Here is a 14,624-nt window from a genome sequence, read left to right as displayed (position 1 = left end):
GGTAAAGTCCCTTTTATGATTGTGTCCCACCCCCAAAAGGTGTGTCACACACCGTGACCCTCCACCTCCCTAAAATATCTTATATATAGAATTTTTTTAGAAATAAAATATTCATCATATTCATTTTAAAAAGTAAAATTGTATATGTATGTATGTGTGTATACGAACTTGCAGACATATACACATACACGCATATATTTGCTCATATTTTTCATGTAACGTTGTATAATAATTTTCGTGTAGTTTGATATTATTTAATTTTCTATATATTTTATAATAAAAATAATTATTTCCTTTTATGAATATATGATTTATTCACATAGTTCAGAATTAAAAGGTAGAAAAGTATATATATGATAAATCTTCCTTTCATCCTTTCACTAGATATCTGGTTCTCTTCTCTGTAGATAACTAATGTTAACAATTTCCGTATACCGTCCGTATACCTTTCCAAAAATATTCTATGCGACACATACAGATGTGTATCCATCCCTCTACAAATTTTAGTATTTTATGTTTGGTGCTTTATCTTACTTTATTTTAAAAAACACATCTTGTAGAGTGTTTCATATCAACACCTAAAGAACCTTGGTTCTTTTTGTATACGAAATAGTATTCTATTGTATGGGTGTGTAATAATATGATTTACTTATCCTTTATTGATGGACATTTATAAGATTGTGCTATTACTAATATGTTGTAAAGGGTAACCTAAAAATATGTCATTTCACACATTTGGGAACATATGTGAAGGATAAATTCCTAGAAGTAGAATTACCAGGTCAAACGACATATGTAGTTTAAGTTGTGTACCTAGAATGGTGGCATGTACTTAGTAAGTATTTTCTGAATGAAGGAAGGAGTTGCCAGATTGCTCTCCATCGGCTAGACCAGTTTACACTCTTATTGATGAAGTAGGACTGAGATACTGTACTCCCACATCCTCATCAACATCTGCTTATACTTTAACTTTTACGCCAGCCGCATACACCCAGGCTGGTGGGTTCAAACCCAGCCCGGGCCAGCTAAACAACAATGGCAACTGCAACAATTATGTTCCTACATTTGGGCATTTGTTTTCAGGTTTTGTTTTAATAGATAACGTTGTGACTATGATGATTAGTTCTGTGTATATATGTTTGTAACTGCCTTTTATGTTCTTAGTGTAAATACCTAGACATGAAATTTTGGGTTCCCCAGAATGTGAATTATATGTATATACAGGGTGGCCACCAAGTTCATGTGTAATTTAAAACTTTATGGCCACCCAGATTATATATATATATATATGGTATATAAGTATAAAAGTACATATATGTTTATATATATACTTTTTTTTTTCTCTTTTGAGACAGAGTCTCGTTTGGTTGCCCTCAGTAGAGTACTGTGGTGTCATAGCTCACAGCAACCTCAAACTCTTGGGCTCAAGCAATCCTCATGCCCCAGCCTCCTGAGTAGCTGGGACTACAGGTGCCCACCACAATTTCTGGCTATTTTTTTAGAGATGGGGTCTCACTCTGGCTAGGCTGGTCTTGAAATCCTGATCTAGGCAATCCACCTGCCTCAGCCTCCCAGAGTGCTAGGATTACTGGCATGAGCCAACGCACCTGGCCCCAAAATGTGAATTATATTATAGTCCTTGTTATGTATTCCCAAATTGCTTTTCAGAAAAGTTATGCTGTTTTCTATTCCTATCAGAATTATATGCAAATGACTTAGCTAATCATTTTATTATGATTTTTAGAAATGCTAATATTTATTTCGTATTTATCATATTCCTCTGAGTATATTTAAATGAAATTTGGTTTCAAGACTGTTGATAATTCTCTGAACTACTTTTGCTCAAGATTTATTTATTTATTTATTTTATTGTTGGTGATTCACTGAGGGTACAAGAAGTTAGGTTATACTGATTACATTTGTTAGGTAAAGTCTACTGTTGTTCAAGTTTTATCTAGCTCAGTGGGTAGGGCGCCAGCCACATATACCCAGGCTGGTGGATTTGAACCCAGCCTAGGTCAGCTAAACAACAATGACAACTGCAAGAACAAAAAAAAATATTTGGGTGTTGTGGCGGGTACCTGTAGTCCCAGCTAAGCCCAAGAGTTTGAGGTTCTTGTGAGCTGTGACGCCATGGCACTCTATCGAGGGTGACACAGTGAGACTCTGTCTCAAAAAAAGAATTCAGATTAATTGTAAGGTTGGCTTATTTTTCTTTCTTTCTTTTTTTTTGTAGAGACAGTTTTGCTTTATCATCCTCGATAGAGTGCTGTGGCGTCACAGCTCTCAGCAATCTCCAGCTCTTGGGCTTAGGTGATTCTCTTGCCCCAGCCTCCCAAGTAGCTGGGACTACAGGCACCCACCACAATGCCCAGATATTTTTTTGTTGCAATTCATCCGGGGCTGGGTTTGAACCCACCACCCTCGGTACATGGGGCCGGTACCCTACCCCACTGAGCCACAAGCACCTTCTTTTTCTTAATCTGAGGGCCTAATATGGCTTCTGGTAGGCCCAACATCTCCCAGCGGTCCTAAATTAGACACAGATTGCCAGAAATTCTCTAGGTATCATTAGAGATGTCATATGATCAAAAAGGAAGTAACTGTTTATATGTCTCCACCCAGGGAGATAGTGGGAACCTGTGAGACAGATCTCAGAACGTGGCAATTAGCGAATGAGTTTGGGTTAACCTACTGTCTATTAAACTGATAAATTTAGGCTAATGTCCTTGAAATTGAGGATCTCTTGAATCTCTCACTTCAACTAAGGGAGCCATTATGGTTCAATGTTTATAACCAGTGAATCTCTAGCATCTTTGAATATGCTGTAATGACTACTGGCTTTTTTTAAAGGACTGTACTTTTTCTACTGCACTTTGAATAGCCACATAACACTAATTCAAATGCAAATGTTTTAAAGTTTATATATAGTTGAACCCCAATTATTCTTTTTAGCCACCAGATTCATAACATGTGCCTGGATTATCATGTTTGATGTACATTTGTTCCCCTCTTGGGGCAGCAATGTCATACAATATAAGAAGCAGCATGCCCCAAGTAAGTTTAATTCTGATCTGTACTGGACAGTATCTCTACTTCAATTTCCTCATCAGTGAAATGGAGACAATATTATCTACTTAATTGGGTTATTATGAGGATTTGATGAGATAACAGGTAAAATAAAATGATAAGCTCAGGTCATGGCATATAACTGGTATTCAGCAAATGCTCACAAAGAATCTAGTGAGTAGATCATGGAGGGGAAGCTATTTTGAATTAGAGACTATCACTGAAGAAAACATTTAAACAATTATTTATGGATTCCATAGCATCTTGCCACATTGAGGCCTGATAGGTTTGATATAATGAATACTGATTATTTAATTTAAATTTGATAGGTCCTGTTATAAGTTTTTTAAAAGATTTATTTTTTTATGCAGATAAACATACACGTGTGCTTATATTGTCAACAATCCTCAAATCTATACTATTGTAAAGGTTTAGCTTAGTCCTAGTCCAGAATATTACAAGTCTGAATTGTTAGGCTGTATTATATATTTGAAGGAAATTAGAATACTTCAAAAATTTTACACAAAAATATAATCATCATGAAATTGTATCATATGCATATACTTATAGATAAAAATTTCAGCTATGAAAAGACTGGAAAGCTAACTTAATGTGATGTTATGTGAGTAGCAATGTCTTTTCAGAGTTAGCTTTCTTACCTGGCTTTATTTTGTGTCCTTCCTTTTTCCAGGAGCTGACCAGTGCTTTGGTGCATATCAAACTGCATCTGCTTATTCAGATCTTTACACTTGCATTCTTCCCAGCAGCAATATGGCTTTTTCTTCAGCTTTTATCAATCACACCCATCAATGAATGGCTTCTAAAAGGGTATGTTTAAATCTTTTCAAGGGTCTACCTTAAGGGGGCATCTCTAGTGATATTATTGTTTCTATGGCCACTATATATAAAAGGGCTTTTTGTATTCTAACTTATAAAGAAAGAAAAGCACTTCTAACATTATTGTTTACCTTTTAAACAATAGTGTTTCATCAAGAAGTTTCTTCAAAAAATTAACAGAATTTTAAAATATACCTTAATGCTTCATCTTAAGGTTCTGGGATGGATACTTTATGGGGAATTTAAAAGGGTGATCTTGGGAGAAAAATAAAAAGGACTAAGGATCTAAGCTTTGTATGTGTGTATATAATGTAAGCTGTTATTAGATGCTTTGCCTTTGCATTCTAGATTTTATCAAATGTAAATATATAATGTCTGAGTATAATATGTATTTTTAGAATGTGTAAGAAAGAAAAAATATATATGTGGGATAGCATTTATTTTTTTCACTTGTTCTAAGTTTGATATAATGGTTCAATTAACAGTAGATTTTTAGTAGAATCTTTATTAAAAATATTACCATATTTATTAAAAGGATTTAATCATTTAAAAGAATTATTTAAAGTGGTTTAAAGCTAATCATATTTTAGCATCATAGTATAATAGCTAAAATATTGAACTTAGATCCTGAAGATCCTGAAGATTGAGTTCTGACCCTATCTCTAACACACTGAGTAACTTTGAGTAAAACTATTTAATAGTTTTGAAATTGTTTCTCTATCTATAAAATGATAAAATGATTTTGGGTATATAAATTGTAATCACTTACTCATTTATTCAAGTCATTTATTTATCTCTATTATATGCCAGGAAGTATTATGCCATTGGAGAAACAATAGTAAAATGCCAGTTAGTTCTGCATGTTGAGGAGACATGGGGGATGTGATTATCAATAGACAAGTAAATATATGAGCAAGGTAGAGGTAAGTGAAAAGAGAAATACAATGTATATGGTTGAAAGTGGTAGGGTGGGCAGGCTGGTGATTAATGTAGATTTAGAGATCTGGGGCAAAATGTTTTCTAGGCACAGGAAACAGCATGTACAAAGGCTCTAAGGCAGAATCAAGCCTGGTGTGTTGCAGGTTAGCAAAGCAACCATGATGTCCAGACTTGGTGATACAGAGGAAGAACAATAGGACTTGGAAGTGAAAAGGTAGGCAGGAGCCCAGTATGCAGAGATAGACCATGGTAAAGCATTCGGATTTATTCTGAGTGTTGCAGGAAACTGTTGGAGTGATTGAAAGGAGGGAGTGATGAGGTCTGGTTTATATTTGCAGATGATTCTCCTGGCTGCTGTGTGGACAGTAGGTGGTAGAGACTAGAGAGGAATCTAGGAAATCAACGAGGAACTGGTGTAGTGAGGTAGCAGTGCAATGGAGAGAAGTGAAGGTGGATTTCAGAGTCAGAGCTGTCAGAGCCCATGGGTGCAGAGGATACAGAATGAGAAGGACAGAGAAGAACTGAGTGACTTTTGAGTGATAGGTATGACCCATGGGATAATCAGTGGCATCATTTACCTAATGGAGGGGTAAATAGATTAGGAAGAGAAGAGGAAATTAAGAATGCTATTTTGGGCACCTGTGGCTCAAAAGGGTAGGGCGCCAGCCCCATATGCCGGAGGTGGTGGGTTCAAACCCAACCACGGCCAAAAACTGCCAAAAAAAAAGAATGCTGTTTTGGCTAGATTGAGTTTGAAAGAATAAACATTAAATTTCACTGAAAAGCATGAAATGCCACATAAATGTAACATCATGTTACACAGCAACTATGTATTATGCATATCAGGAAAAATAGTAACTGACTATCTGCTGTGTGTAGGACATTCAAGGAATAGGAAGTGTTTTCTGGTAAGTTCCAACCTAGTTTGGTATGTGGATATATGCATATATATACACACACATACATATATATGACAGTAATCAACCAAACAGAGAAGCATGTGGGTTGTCAGGTGAGTGGTGGAATCAGTAAAGGATAAGCAGCTCCAGGTGGCGCCTGTGGCTCAGTGAGTAGGGCACCAGCCCCATATATGGAGGGTGGTGAGTTCAAACCCAACCCTGGCCAAACTACAACAACAAAAAATAGCCGGGCACAGGGGCAGGTGCCTGTTGTACCAGCTACTTGGGAGGCTGAGGCAAGAAAATCAACTTAAGCCCAAGAACTAGAGGTTGCTGTGAGCTGTGACGCTACAACACTCTACTGAGGGTGACAAAGTGAGACTCTGTCTCTAAAAAAAGAAAAAAGAAAAAAGAATAAGCAGCTCCCCAAAGGTTGGGCATGCCCATAATTGAGAGTTCAAAAATGAGGCAGTGGTGAGAGACAAAAGTAAATAGTTTCTTAGAACCAGCTTGTAGAAGGCCTGCACTACTGAGGCGAGGAGTTTGAGTTTGAAGCTGTGGATGACAGAGAGAGGGAGAGCGCTCCTAAAAGTGCTGAACAGGAGAAGAACATGTTAAAAAGTGACCATGAAGGAAGATTAGTCTGATAGCATTATCCTGGGTTTATTATTAGAAGAGTAGTACTTGGAATCTCAGTATGCTAAATAAAACAAGCATACAATTCTCACCGTAAGCTGTTAAACTTAAAGGAGTATGCACTTGCTCCAATTCACTTAGAGAAAGCTTTTCTTTAGCTCAGTTTTGTCTCTTTCCTACTCCACAATTCGAAAATACCCACTTTTGAGGGAGTTGCGTAGTCCTACCTCAGAATCATGTTTCAGTCATCGAAATAAAAGTGTTTTGAGCAATACTCCTTCCATGCCTTGCTGTGTGAAAGGGACAGAGTGTAGGTAGAGTAAACATTCAGCAGGCATTTGTGGGTGTCCAGACTTGGATAAAAAGCATCTAAATGGGAATGGTGGTGGTGATGGAATGCTTTTTGAGGAGCAAGTGGGACCATATATAACTCCAAAGATTCAAACTGGATCTTTAGGAAAAAACTGATCTCATTCACAGAAATAGGTTAATAAAGAGGGGAAATTGATATTTTAGAAATTATATAAATTCAATCTATAGATCTATTGTATAACATGGTGACTATATTTAATAATAGTATATTATATACTTAAAAACTGCCAAGAGAGTAGATTTTCTATTTTTTTTTTTTATTGTTGGGGATTCATTGAGGGTACAATAAGGCAGGTTACACTGGTTGCATTTGTTAGGTAAAGTCCCTTTTGCAATCATGTCTTGCCCCCAGAACTTCTATGTTTTTATCACACACACAAACCCCAAAATAACTGTGAGGTGATGGATATGTTAATTAGCTTGATTGTGGTAGTCATTTCACAATGTACACGTACATTGGTCTGAGAAGTTCGTGAACTGATCCTAGAAAAATTGCTACACACCTCACTGTTGAATCACTAAAATCATCTTTTAAGTAGTTCCCTTGGGAAGCTACATACCAATGCCGGTGCCTAGTCCACCCTTCAAAGCAATTTGGGAACTCTCTGGAATGACCATCAGAGCGGTTGTCATATGAGGTCTAAAAATTAAGTTTGCGAACTTGCCACCAACGTTGGCAGGTTTCCTAACTTTGGTATTTTAGTGTCCCACAGTTGTGTTTATGTCAACATGTGGCAGTGTTTGCTGAGTGGTGTTCATTATTGTTGTTGCATGTTTTTATGTGCCATACAATGACAGCTCTAATGATCTTTCCAGAAAAAAGAGTTCCTCAATTTCTTTGAAGTGGGGACGAGGCACTGGCATTGGGGCATATCTTCCCAAGTGGAGTACTTTAAAGGTGACTGTAGTGATATTCAGCAAGGAGGTATATAGCACTTTTTCTAGAATGAGCTCATGAACCTAATTGCCCAACCTGGTATATGAAGGTTACCATGAAAGTTTTGAGAGAGACTGTGTTATGGTCCATTATTTCATTTCCAAGAAATACAGTTGACAGCAGCATCCTCTCAGATACCCATGCGAGTTCCAGCTTGCTCACTTTATTGGTGTTGCAGGGAGGGCTTCATTTGTTTCCATCCAAGAGGCACTCAGGCATCAGCTGTGTAGATGGGAAGAGAGAACTTTTGCATGATGATTTTCTACGATTTTAAAAGTGGGTTAAAATCTCAGAGTTTGGAGCATTTATAACAGGCTTTCAGGACCTTTCTCCTTCCCATGTGACAATTTTTGGTGGTTTCTAGAATTTAGAAAAGGCCGAATTTTGCTGAAAGACAAGGAAAGGCGTGGACACCCAGCAACTGCTGTGACTGAGGAAAACATTGCTACTGTGGAAAAATGGTTCGTGAAAACAATCCAGTGACATTTAAGGACGCTGAAGTGGCACTACAGATTGGATCAGCGGTGGCGTCTAAAATCCTGCAAGATTATCTTGAAGTTGGTAAAGTTTCATCCCGATGGATGCCTCACACTTTGACAGGTGAGCAAAAGCACATCCACACTGAATGGTGTGAAGAAACGCCGGCCACGTCTGATGGAGGGAAGTCGAGATGCGCTTCTGACATTGTTACTGGTGATGAAACCTGGAGTTACTAGTTTGGTCCAGAGAATAAGCATCAGAAATGTGGATTTCTTTTCCTAATGATAATCCACCAACAAAGGTGAAGTGGCCTGAAGTGCTGGGAAGAAAATAGCAGCAACTTTCTTCTCCAAAAGCAGTCATGTTGGATCCGTTCCTCTGCAGGAACAAAGGACTGTCACTGCACAGTGGTACACGACAATGTGCCTACCCAAAGTTTTTGGGAAGCTTCAGGAATAGCAGATAAGAACAGGAGTTCAGGGGACTAACTTCGACCATGACAACGTATCTGCCCACACAGCTGACATCGCCATTTAGTTCCTGGAGTCCACAGAGTCCTGTCCTGGCCTCAGGTGATTATTTCCTGTTCCCCACAGTAAAAAAGTGTGTACATGGAAGAAGTTTCTCCAGCCCTGTCGAAGCTGTTCACATCTACAAAAGTGAAAGGAGTGAAAAGAGTGGTTTCACAAATGGTTTACAAGAATACACAGGTGCACAGACTGTTACAGTGACTATATTGAGAAAGTACAGGTGGTAATCAAAATGATTTTACATTTCTTGGTTTTTGTGAATATCAAAATTTGTGTAAGTGTCCCTCATACTTTCAAATTTACCTTTTTAGCCCTAGCTGACGTTCCCAAATTCATAACTGCCTTGACTGCCTTGACTCAAACTAAGCATGTCTAATATGGGATATATATTTCCTTTTTTTCTAGCTTTATTGAGGTTTAATTAACAAATAAATATTGCATACGTGGTATTCCTATATGCTGAAAATAAAATTTGAAAGGAAGTGGGAGAGCCAGCAAACAACCAGAATGGGCTGGTTGAAAAGACAAGAGACAAATTATAATGAGGAAGTAAGTATGAAGGTAACCAAGAAAATAGAGTGCCCTGAGAAGCAAGAAGGTACACAAAATGAATATGGAAAAAGGTTTTGGATCTGGTGGTTTGGACATCACTGTTTTGTTACCATTGCAGGCCCATGGGCTCTCCCTGGAATAGACATTAAGAGGCAAAGGGAGAGTCACAAGCAAAGCTTTTTTGAGGCTCATGTTTGAACACAAGGGACAAAGCACAGAGGAAAAATCCTCAGTCTGGCTCCTGGAGGGGAGAGTTATAAAGAGGCAGGAAAAGGGTGATGTGTATCCAGGTAGAGGTGGAGATTTTCTTGTGCTTATGTAGTTTTATTACGTGTGTTGTATGTCCCATTAGCATTTTAAATCTCCACCCCAAGCCTGGTTTTTAGCATTAAAATGAGATAATAATGAGGGGAAAGTCGGGTAAAGCCAGTGTGAGCGGCTGTTTAGCTTGAGGTGGTTAGATCCAGATAGGTTTGGTTTCTTTGCAGCCACATTCCTTATCAGCAAATGCCAGCATCTTGCTTTGGTCATTTTGGAAAACATTAATCAAGAGACAGATTGTGGATCCCCCTCCTTTTTGGGGTATGAGCTGAATTCCAGTAGCTAGGAGGTCAATTTTTGTTTTCTTCTAAAGTTAATTAGGCTGGGTCATGCTGTCTTGTGTTGCCTCCCTTGGTTAGACATAAGACCTGAGTCCTGTCCCTGTGTTGTCTAATTACTTTTAAGGTTGCAACTTTTACTAGTAGAGGGGTACAAGTTCCATTTTAGAGGAGTAAAGAGAAAATGATGTATGGGGCCTTGGAGTAGAGTACTCTTTCAAGAAGGTCAACAGAGAGTTACAATGAAAAAGGTAGGATTGGCTCGGTGCCCATAGCTCAGTGGTTATGGTGCCAGCCATAGTCACCGAGGCTGGTGGGTTCGAGCCCGGCCTGGGCCAGCTAAAACAACAATGACAACTGCAACAAAACAATAGCTGGGTGTTGTGGCGGGTGCCTGTAGTCCCAGCTACTTGGGAGGCTGAGGCAAGAGAATCACTTAAGCCCAAGAGTTTGAGGTTGCTGTGAGCTGTGATTTAACGGCACTCTTCCAAGCCTCACATAGTGAGACTCTTGTCTCAAAAAAAAAAAAGAAAAGAAAAGAAGGAAAAAGCAGTATTGTATCTTTAGGAGACAGTAGTAATAATTTTGTTGTTACCTATATTTGTATATTGTTTCTTCTGCCTCTTTGAAGGCAAGAACGTCTTAATGTTGTTTTTTTTCTTTCTCTTTTTTTTATTTTAAAATCAGGGGAAAGCGCGAACGCAGTCCCCCACTACCACAAATTATGCAGTCGAGTTTCCCACATTTGGGGAAATCGCAGGGGTCAGCACATCCGGAGTGCAATGGATAAGCCTCGCCCTGGGAAAACCACCTTCGTGATCATGGTATCTCCCCTGCCAGGTAAGTATTTTTTTTGGTGTAGGATCCTACCCATAGAAGGCACATGTATTAAATATATAGTTTAGGGATTTTTTTTAAAGATGGAGAGATAAGTAGATTCTCTTTTTGTACATAGAAGCGAAGAGGTCATAAGTGAGAGAAAGTTAGAAAAGGTACAGATATGCAAAGTATCTGAGAGAATCTGTTTCTAGTGTTGGTGGTTGGGGGGATAGAAGGCACAGAGGCTGGAGAGGGAGATCTAGGTAAGTCTTTCACCCTGGATGTCAGAATAAAAGCTTAACCCTAGACAACCAGCTTTGTGAGCTTGGACAAGTTATTTAACTTCTCTCTTAACTTCAATTTGTAATAAAATGAGAATAATAATAGTATTTATCTTAAATACTTTTGAAGAATAAATGAAATCATACATATATAGTACCTAGAATACTATTACAATTGGTAAATGTTTAATAAGTATCAGGGATGATAATAGTGGACCATAAGGAAGGCTCAGAGATTAGGAATTCATAATAGGACAGACTACTTTGAGTGTCACTTGGGAATATAGACCTTAAAAGAAGACTATGTTATACCGAATGGAATCGAAATGGAAATTCCATAAAACATATTTTATTATGCTTCAGTCAAAATAAATTAAAACATTTTTTCTTATTTCAGAGAGAATGTAAATTCATTGCATAAAGATTAGACAGTATGTTCTTACGAAAATGAATATAAGTACAATTGACCCTTCAACAGCTCTGGGTTTAGGGGAGCTGGTCCCTAGTACAGTTGAAAATTCAAATATAATTTTGATTTCCCCAACACTTAACTAGTAATAGCTTCCTTGTGGGCACTAGGCCACCGCGGTGCATTGTTGCTCGGCGGCACCGGCACCGGTCCGGGTGGCCATGGGGCGGCAGGCGGCCAGGGCACGGAGGGCCAGGTAGCGACGGCCAGTAGCGGGGCCTGCAAGGTTGGTCCGGCGTGTAGATGCCCCGCAAGCACCCGCAGCTAATGGCATCAGTGTTTTTTCTGACTGAAGTTCTCATTTATCGACTATGGAAATGGAACAAGAAAAAATGCCTGTGAACAAGGAGCTGTGTCCAGATTCGGCCATGTACTGCTGTTCTGTGTGCCATGGCGAGGAGGCCTGGAGCTACGGCCACCCCATCCGGGGCAGGGCCAAGTCCCGCAGTGTGCCTCTCCCAAGCCGGGGAGCACCAACGAGTTCAGGAGGACATGCTGTCTGCATGGGCCTTGCCCAGTGACCACCTTTGGACCAAAGGCCTGCGTACTGTAGAACCCTCAGACCATCATGCACATTCAGGACCCTGCAAGCCAGCAGCTGGCATGGAGCAAATCTCCAAAGAGTGTTCTGGTGGTCAAGAAGGTCCGCGATGCCAGCCTGCTGCAGCTGTTCAAGGAGCTCTGCACATACCTCATGGAGGAGAGCAACATGGTTGTGTATGTGGAAAAGAAGGTGCTGGAAGACCCTGCCATTGTGAGTGATGAAAACTTTGGGGCAGTGAAGAAGAAATTCTACACTTTCCGAGAAGATTATGATGACATTTCCAATCAGATAGATCTCATCATCTGGCTGGGAGGGGATGGGACCCTGCTGTATGCATCCTCTCTGTTCCAGGGCAGTGTGCCTCCAGTCATGGCCTTCCCCCTCGGCTCCCTGGGCTTCCTGACACCTTTTGCCTTTGAGGACTTTCAGTCTCAAGTTACCCAGGTGATAGAGGGGAATGCAGCTGTTGTCCTTCGGAGTCGGCTGAATGTCAGGGTGGTGAAGGAGCCCAGGGCCAGGTAGGTGTCTATCCACAACAGGCTCAGTGAGAACAGCACACCCACTGCAGGCCTGGATGCGGAGGCCGGGCAGCAGGCCATGCAGTACCAGGTCCTAAAGGAGGTGGTGATCGACAGAGGCCCCTCCTCATACCTGTCCAATGTGGACGTCTACCTGGACGGACACCACATCACCACAGTGCAGGGCGATGGAGTGATCATGTCCACCCTGATGGGCAGCACGGCATACCAGCCATGGCTAGGGCCTCCATGATCCACCCCAACTTGCCAGCCATCATGATCACACCCATCTGCCCCCACTAGCTGTCCTTCTAGCCCATCGTGGTCCCCGCAGGGGTCGAGCTGAAGATCATGGTGTCACCAGAAGCACGGAACACAGCGTGGGTGTCCTTTGACGGCCGGAAGAGACAGGAGATCCGCCATGGAGACAGCATCAGCATCACTACCTCTTGCTACCCGCTGCCCTCCATCTGCGAGCGAGACCCCATGAGCGACTGGTCTGAGAGCCTTGTGCAGGGCCTGCACTGGAAGCAGGCCCACTTCCCTGAGGAGGAGGAGGGCGAGGGTGGGTGTGTGAGCTAGGCTGAGCTCCTGTGCGGGCACACCGGCCAGAGCCCCGAACCCTCCTGGGTCTGCATTCCCCTTCCTGGTTTCCCGTGCGCTCTCCGGGCACAGACCAACCTGTATGTGTGCGTGTGTGAACACGTCTGTCTCTCGCCATCAGTCACGAGCCGCCTCTGTCGTCGGAAAAGCCTGCATCTGCATTTGTTGACCAGATCAGCTGTTTTTCTTTTAATGTTTTAAATCTGACATCTTTTTTATATTTCTAATGGAGCAAAGTGAGAACTGGGCTGAGGACTGTCTGCACAAGGCCCCCTGCTGGTCTTTGTGCTGGTTGCCTGTGACCCACCCTCACCCACCCCCAACCACCCCGTGATTCCACAAGTCAGTCTACTGAATCAAAAGGTCAGGAAGACTTCATCTGTCCTTTGATATTGAAAAGAAATGTCTCCACCAAGAATCTTCTTCATCTATGATGCTTCTGCCCTTGGGCCTGCACTTCCTGAAGCTCTTCTGGGGAGGAGCTTAGGCAAGCCACAGCCCAGAGGGGTCTGGGTGCCAACTGCGAGGCAGGCTGCTTTGCCCTGGTTTCTGGAGAGTGCTGGGTGCGCCCCTGCCCTCCCTGCTCAGGTCAGCACCAAGTCTTGCTGGACTCCCCAGCGCTGAGCCAGAGGCCTCTGGTCCCCTCCCAGAGCTGCTGTGTGGCCCAGCGTTCCCAGAGGGCTGTCAAGCATTCTGGGCTGATACACATTCCTCATGCAGCTTCAGCTCCCAGGAAGATGTTTTAAATCCTACATATACTTTGTAGAGATTCTTATAAACTTTCTGAAGTGCTTACATACATATTTTCTTGTACACACTTTTGTGAAGACCCTGCTGATGTTTACACTGTGTCCTGCCTGGCGCTGTCCAGCCTCTCGCAGCCCTGATGGTCCAGGAGAGAGCCGTGTTTGAGCCGGACAATTGCGATGAGAATTTTGAGACAAAACAGTGAGGGTACTTCTATGAGCCCCCTGCAGAGAACCAGGAGTCTCTTGAACGCGTGGTGTGGTGCCTGGGGTGTGGTCTGCACATGGGAGCAGCACCCTGGGCGCTTTCCGACAGGAGTCCCAAAGGCAGGAGGCTGTTTTTGAGTAGCTGCTCTTAGAGGTTTGCCCAAGAAATCACCCCTCTCATCATTCATTGGTGAGAACAGGAGAATGAGGACCCTTTCATGAGGTGCAGGTCATGCCCTCGGCATCGATGAAGTGGAGTGTCTGAAGATGCTGATTATGATTCTGGGCGACACTGAAGTGGCAGAGGGGCCCCCCAGGTCCTGAGTCTGCCCATGACTCTGAGTGCCAGCAGGACCTCCATCTGCCACCCACAGGCTGAGGGGAAGGGGCCCCAGTACCTCAGTTTTAGGCCCAGAGACAGTGGTATTTGGAATTTCAGTCCCTTATCTAAACAAAAAAGCAAATGCTAAATTTTGTCCTAAAGCAGTACGAGATTGGAATGATCTAGACAATTCTAGATTTTTGAAGTGAATCTTAATGTTTCATATTGTTAATATCTTAAAATTTGTTAAATGTTGAAAGCCTTA

General features: G+C 41.6%; 1 protein-coding gene, 1 non-coding gene and 1 pseudogene across 2 annotated transcripts in view; 2 read left to right on the top strand and 1 right to left on the bottom strand.

Annotated features, from left to right (window-relative positions):
• The window catches only part of LOC128579338 (uncharacterized protein KIAA1671-like), a 41,990-nt gene extending 38,123 nt beyond the window's left edge, over nucleotides 1–3,867 (top strand). The window contains exon 5 of the mRNA XM_053581485.1: nucleotides 3,761–3,867. The gene's annotated coding sequence lies outside the window, so the exon portion shown is untranslated. The remainder of the gene's footprint in view (nucleotides 1–3,760) is intronic.
• Nucleotides 3,868–10,534: 6,667 nt separating this feature from the next.
• Nucleotides 10,535–10,698, bottom strand: LOC128579358 (U1 spliceosomal RNA). Its single transcript, XR_008378134.1, has one exon. It is a non-coding gene; the product is annotated as a U1 spliceosomal RNA (small nuclear RNA).
• A 1,032-nt stretch (nucleotides 10,699–11,730) lies between these two features.
• On the top strand, nucleotides 11,731–13,063 carry LOC128579340 (NAD kinase-like; annotated as a pseudogene).
• Nucleotides 13,064–14,624: the final 1,561 nt, after the last annotated feature.

This window comes from Nycticebus coucang, unplaced genomic scaffold, assembly GCF_027406575.1.
Source record: "Nycticebus coucang isolate mNycCou1 unplaced genomic scaffold, mNycCou1.pri scaffold_46, whole genome shotgun sequence".
Lineage (NCBI taxonomy): Eukaryota > Metazoa > Chordata > Mammalia > Primates > Lorisidae > Nycticebus > Nycticebus coucang.
Note: the sequence above shows the minus strand (reverse complement) of the source record. Positions and strands in the feature narration are given on the sequence as shown.